This window comes from Leptidea sinapis, chromosome Z (genome assembly GCF_905404315.1).
Source record: "Leptidea sinapis chromosome Z, ilLepSina1.1, whole genome shotgun sequence".
Lineage (NCBI taxonomy): Eukaryota > Metazoa > Arthropoda > Insecta > Lepidoptera > Pieridae > Leptidea > Leptidea sinapis.
This window is the reverse complement of record NC_066312.1, coordinates 11,221,819-11,228,543: the sequence shown is the minus strand read 5'-3', so window position 1 is coordinate 11,228,543 and position 6,725 is coordinate 11,221,819. Positions and strand designations below refer to the sequence as shown.

At 38.0% G+C, this 6,725-nt stretch overlaps 1 pseudogene; it reads left to right on the top strand.

Moving 5' to 3' along the window:
* The first annotated feature begins 995 nt into the window (after window positions 1-995).
* Window positions 996-1,762, top strand: LOC126978923 (uncharacterized; annotated as a pseudogene).
* The last annotated feature ends 4,963 nt before the right edge of the window (window positions 1,763-6,725 follow it).

The window sequence follows — 6,725 nt, the reverse complement described above, 5'->3', positions numbered from 1 at the left end:
TTCGAGAGCAAACTTTGTAATAAATTCCATAATCGTGCCGTGACTTAATCGATTCTGTACCGATTAGGTCCAACATATGGATATTCATACAAAACGCATATGCGTTCGTTTCATATGATCTGGAAATTCTAGGTTCTAAAGCAAATGTATAATCAATAGGAATCATTTATGAGCAGCCACGGATAAAGGCCCATCTGAAATCTCTCATTGAAATGCGAGGAACAGGCCACGATACAGAATACATACCGTGTTTGTGATATTTAGACATATTTCCAGTGAATGTAATAACTGATGGAATGTTATCTGAGCTTCCATATATTATAAGATGTGTTTTATAAATGAATACCTTAAAGAATGAATTGTTACTATAAGGTCCCTCTCACATCCATCATCATCTCAGCTTTATGTGAAAAATTTGGGAACCTGTTCTGTTTAAAATAAGCTCTTTGAAGACTATTAAAATCTAAGGGTCTTTCTTAACAAAAGTTCTGTAATTTTGATCCCTATTTCTCATTTTTACGAAATAGCACAAAAATACGATAATTTCTGGCCTCCATTTTGACAGTTGAAATATTCTTGGCTACTCTTCTGAGTTCCTCGGAAGACACAAAGAGTGCATTTTGCTTGACTTACCCGATATATTGGTGCGATTTCTCTTCTAGCTTCCTTATCACTGCTGCGTCATCTGCATAGGCTATAAGTTTTCAGCAGACTATGATGGGATATTAGAACGTGAGGTTATTTGAAGTCCGAAGACAGGGTGAGGACTCCCTAATCTTAAATTCTGTACACTTGTTCTACTTCTGAGGGAGCGATCAACAGTCCCAGGGCGGTGTGGGGTTCCTCTTCCATAAGTATCTCGTGAACAATGTAACTGAGGTGAAGAGTGTTTCGACGAGGGTAGCCTACCTAATACTCAGAATTACTGAACGGTATTCTTTGAAGGTCATTCAAGTTTACGCTGCGACTTCAACATCAGTGGAGGACTATAACCACTATGCTTGGCGAAGTATGAGAAAGCCTTTGATTCGATCGATGGTCGGTGTTTCTCGTGGAGTCTCTCCAGAGGTACCATGTTGATTATCAATACATAGAATTGTTGAAGTGGTTGTTTGGAAACGCCACCATGTCACTCCGTCTCCAGGATCAGTTATCGCCGACCGTGGGAAATCGGGCGTCTGCGTTGGAAGATGTCTCTGAGCTTCTGGACTGGTACAGGCTGGGCATCGATATCAACGGCGAATACATCAATCACCTTCGATTCGCAAACCATGTCGTTATCATGGCTGAAACCATGGAAGACTTAAGCTATGTGCTCGATGGCCACAATACAACTTCCCAAGGAGTAAGTCTAAAAATAAACATGGATAAGACGAAGATCAATTTTAATGTCCATGTCGCACCTACTGCGTTCTACTCCTACCGTAACAATTGGGAACTGTACTCTCAAAATTGTTGACGAGTAGCTACGTCTATCTCGGACAAACAATCTAGTTAGGCAGGTCCTATTTCGCGAAAGAGGTCACACGTTAAATCCAACTCGGATGGGCTGCGTTTGGGAAGGTCCGTAAAATCTTCTCGGTACCAACACCACAGTGTCTGCCGACGAACAATCTTTAGCCAGTGTGCGTTGAAAGTGATGATTTCGGTACGCCGACGTGTTAACTGTAACTATGGGTCTCATGATCGCTCAGAGGGTAATGAAAAGGGCTATAGAACGAAAGTCAGCGACATAGCCGAAATGATTGTGAAACTGAACTAGCAGTGGGCAGATGGCCGTTGAGGTAGTAAAGTACTCAAATGGTGACCACGTACCGGGAGACGCAGTGTTGGTAGGCCCCCCACAAGATGGACCGATGATCTGCTCAAGATCGCCGGAATACGTAGGACGAGGGTAGTCCAGGACCGCCTCCAACTTGAGAACTCATTTCAATGAATGAATTTTTGAATGGAGAAATTTTGCAGTTCAACCCTAAGAAAACAGAATTATTCGTTCACTGGTAAGCTCTCCTTTTGTCGTAGTCCCTTAATTTGATAACTCTTCCTTAACTGCCGCACCCTGTATTGGCATACTTGACGTCTGTAAATCGAGCCATGGACGGTTTTCTGGTCATTATGGTGAGAGGATCATATACCTGTAACAATATTACAAAACATGCATCTATCAACATCATGTAAATTTTTTTGGCGATAGCGTGGACTATGCATTACTACATGTTCGGCTTACACCACGTTTGTTCACTTTTTTCTTTTTCGTTAAATGCCTAGGTCTGCACACGCGAGGTATTTTTAAGAAAGCAATATACAACGTATCTTTAAAGTCCTTTAAACCATCCAAAACAGTATGCAACAAAGCAATATATATGACATGAATAAAACATGGATTTAATTTAATTAATTAATTTTAATCCCCTTTGTGATGTGAAACCTTTGTCCATATCAAAGCTATTATTTGCTGGCAATTATTTCAATACGTCCGTCGTATTAATTTTTTCTAGTGAATGTGATATTCCCGTGACCAATGCAGCCATACTTTCCTTTGATGCGAGTTTTAATAACAAAAATGCAATTTAATATTGTTGAGCTTGTATTAATAGGTCAGATGATAAAAGCACTAACAAGGTTTATTACAATAAATAACTGTAATATTAAAAGCTAAATGGAATATTTGTTGACTTAACTGAATTTTCTTTAGGTGCACTGAGCACTTAAATTTGTGGCTATGTAACGTTATATCGTATAAATTTAGCTTGATTTGACTACAGAATACGATGGTGGATTTTTTGCTATTAATATTATATTTAAATATTATATCGATTAATATAAAGGAAAACAACAAAATATGAAGCTATGATTGATGGTTATTTTTTTGATATTTAGCAATATTTTGAATCACAAGTATTTATTTTTTAAGTTAGTTACAGCAAAGTTTTGTTATAATAATATATATTCTTTTTATTATTATCTGAATATAGAATAAAATTTATACTTTTGTTATGTGGTTTTAAGCACACGCCGGTCTTTTGCTACGGATTATTATTTACGTTTTATGAAAAATCACAGTAGTTGAGATAATTAAAATCGTGCAGCTTCATTGAGGTCATTAAGCGGATAATTATACAGTTACAAAATGACAAAGCTACTACTACTCATATAAAATAAAGTAGCACTAATCTCTGTTGCTTCTTTTTCCAAAGAAAAATGAGAAAACTTCGAAGAATTGCTTTTCTTCTATTTCATATACGCGATGGGGAGTGGTAAGGCAACTGCTCATGGACATCCGCAATATCAGGTGTTAAGAGATGTCTTTTAGGTGGCCTTTAAGCTGGGAGTATGCTATTTTCTTGAAAGCCCACAAGTCGTATCGGTTCGGGAAAACAGCAGCCGGTAATAGATTTCACAAAGTGGCTGTCCGAGGCAAATATTTTTTGCAAAACGCACGGTTTTGGAATGCCAGACGTCAACGTGATGCGGGTGGTATTTTGTCTTTTGACGTGATGTCTGGTGGTGGAATTCGGCCCCCGGAATCCACCCGAACAGCTCCTCTGAGCACTCCCCGTGATTAGTGTGATAGAAGATGCAGAGAGAAGTCATGATCGTCAATGATTCTAGGCGCTCGTCGTTGTATGTGGCCAAATGGAAGGAGCTAGTACTGGGGAGCGCTCGCACAGAGGTGAGAACCAACTAGAGGTACTCCATGTGTGGCCCAATTTGTGTCTTATACAGGCAGTGGTTTATAGTGAAGTACTCTCTCGCCTTACTGAGTACACGAAGCTTTTAAGAGGCTAGTTTGGCCTTCTCTTCGAAGTAACCACGGAACCGAACGTCGCTCTATATATCGACGCCAAGTATGACAATACAGTCTGTGGCAGTTAGAGGAGTGATTTCGAATCTAGGGTACACAGGGAGACTTTTAGCAGTAAACGCACAAAATAATGTCCACCCTGATTCCGAGACTTTGCAAAGTATAGTCTCGATTTCAGAAACAAGTTAAATCCGGTTCTCGTCGACGCTATCCCGGGACATGTTGGCACATCCGGTGTATGAAGCATACCCTGTGCTGTCGTCTGCATAGCAATGAATACTGATGATTTGCAGCATATCATGATATGGAGAAGAAACAGTGTAGGTGATAGCACGCAGCCTTGCGGGACACCAGCGTTTATGGCTTTTAATTCGGATAATATACTGTGGAACTTGATGCTCCAATCGGCCAAAAAGCTAGTGACCGCTTTGCACAACTGCTCAGGAAGCCCATAGGTTGGTAGTTTCGCTATAAGAGCTTTATGCCTTATGCCTCTGCCTAAGCGATAGTTGAATTTGGTAAATTACATATTTAAATACCATCCTATTTTCAACGGTTCATCACACTTACTTAAGTAAAAAACTGAATAATAATAACAGATAAAAATAAAACTTATAAAAAAAAACTCAGACAAATATATAAAATTAAATTTTTAAAGGAACTGTAGCTTTAAACTTAACAACAAAAGCAGTCCCGATCACAGACAGGAACACACCACAAGCATGACCCATTGACTAGCCATGACTTCGCTAGGCTATACTAGCATTTTGGGGAAGTGGAACGACTTGTCCTACGGCGCGGCCATGAGCAATGCAATTTCAGCGGTTATTAATTATCAAATTTTCCATCGCCATATGTGTGTATTTATTCCGGCTTACTTGCCTGATGTTATCGGTACATAGTATTCACAGGCAGATAAATCAAAATAAGCGTAACATAGGCTGAACTTCTGCGCATAATAGTTAAGAACAATGAAAATTTTAAGAGCATTTGATTCAATGGACAGAATATCACATGAACTTAGGTGAGGTCAAATTACGTCAACGTCACATCCACATGTCATCTGAAGTTATTTAGTTTGACTGGGATGTTTGCGCAGTTAGCCTCTTGATTGGGCTATTATTCACGTCACTAAATCTTCTTTCTCCAACCAGCCCAAGCCGTTCCATAAAGACTGCAGCCTTTTCAGACTGCTGCTGGGAGTGATAATGGAGATTGGAGAATTTGTGCCCATAGTTCGGCCATACTTTTGCACTCTGCAAGCACGTGCATGATGTTTCTTCTACCTCCATGAATCCCCTACATAAAGGACTGTCCGTCATACCTATGATAGATAGATTCTTGTTTAAGGGACAGTGGCCGGTTATAAATCATGTCAGCTGTAATAAATCGCTTTAACGTGTTTTGCTGTTCTGGATTTTGTAATTTTTTTGAAGTAAAAACTTCTTTTGGCATTTTTTGTCCTTTATTTTATAGGTAGTGTGAAACCTGATTGTTACGCGCGGATGTAAAACATTCATTCGCATATAATCTGCTCGAGTCGTCTAAGTAGATCTTCGTGATTGTAATTTTTATCAAGCACCGTCTTTCATATGCACTTCTTTGTAGATTAGTGTAATTTTTAATATGTAATGAAATGTTATCATTCATATGATTTAAAATATCTGAATATGTTAGATAATCACTAGTCGCGCTACACTTTTGATTTAATACAATTGAGTAAATGTATATTGTAGTACCAAAACTTCCAACTTTTCATGTTGCGGAAAGTTATGAACTAGGTAATCTTCATCGATTTGCTGTTTAAAATTGTTTCACTTTAATAACAAACGGGATGTGAGGGTGTTTCGGGGTCAGGCAGGGTGGGGGCCGCGGGGGCTGGGGAAGTGAAAGCGAAGCAATAGTGGTAGGTGGCGCCCTCAGCGATTTATTGTTTTTAATAATAACGCGAAGCCGTCACAAAGAGAACAAAAGTCTACAGTTGAACGGAACGAGGATGTCAGAAATTATGAGACGTGTTTGCATTTTGGATGTGGTGTTTCGTTTCAGTCATTATATATATTCTCATTTGATTCAACAACGGACAATAAATGGCTCTCTTGATATAAGTTGGTGATGCGTTGCCAGTGCAATTTAACATTAAGTACGACCTATTCCTTAACACGTCTTCGACGTAAAATGTCATTTGTTACATTATTGGTACTAGGAATACATAAACAAATACAGCTATGGAAGTTGTACAGTGATGGAAGTTGTTCAGTACGAAGCCAATAATCAACTTCTTAATGGTAAAAAGACGAAGTGTATCAAACTCACTTTATCGAATGCTTAGCAAGTGCCGAATATTTTACAACTTAAAATTCACTAGATTTGGTAGATACCGCTGTTTTCATAGGAATAATGTTACCCGCAAAACAACAGTGAGACCCCCATATAGATAATTTATGGAGCAGGTTTATTTCTGCATTTGATGCATACGGTAACATTATTCGATATTATTCGTTAACATAAATTGAAACCACAAGTTTTGTATATTTTTGGTAGTATCACAGCATATCATGTCATATTATGTCATTTTATGTCATGTTATTGATGTTATTATGGAGTTATGCTGCTGACATTGATTCTATTTTTGTACTATATATATATATATATATATATATATATATATATATATATATATATATATATATATGTCCAACCAATATATATATATATTGGTTGAACCTTTGTGAGGATATTTTTCGTAGCATATTAATATATTAGACATCTGGTTTTTTTGGTTAAGTTCCCGTGGTAGGTTTATTTCTTTATTTGGCTATTTTAGTTTCCTCATTCACTACTATAACTTCAAAATTAACAGAACCATTGGCATTCATTCTATTTATTCCGATCTTATTACCGGATCCATTTTACTGAA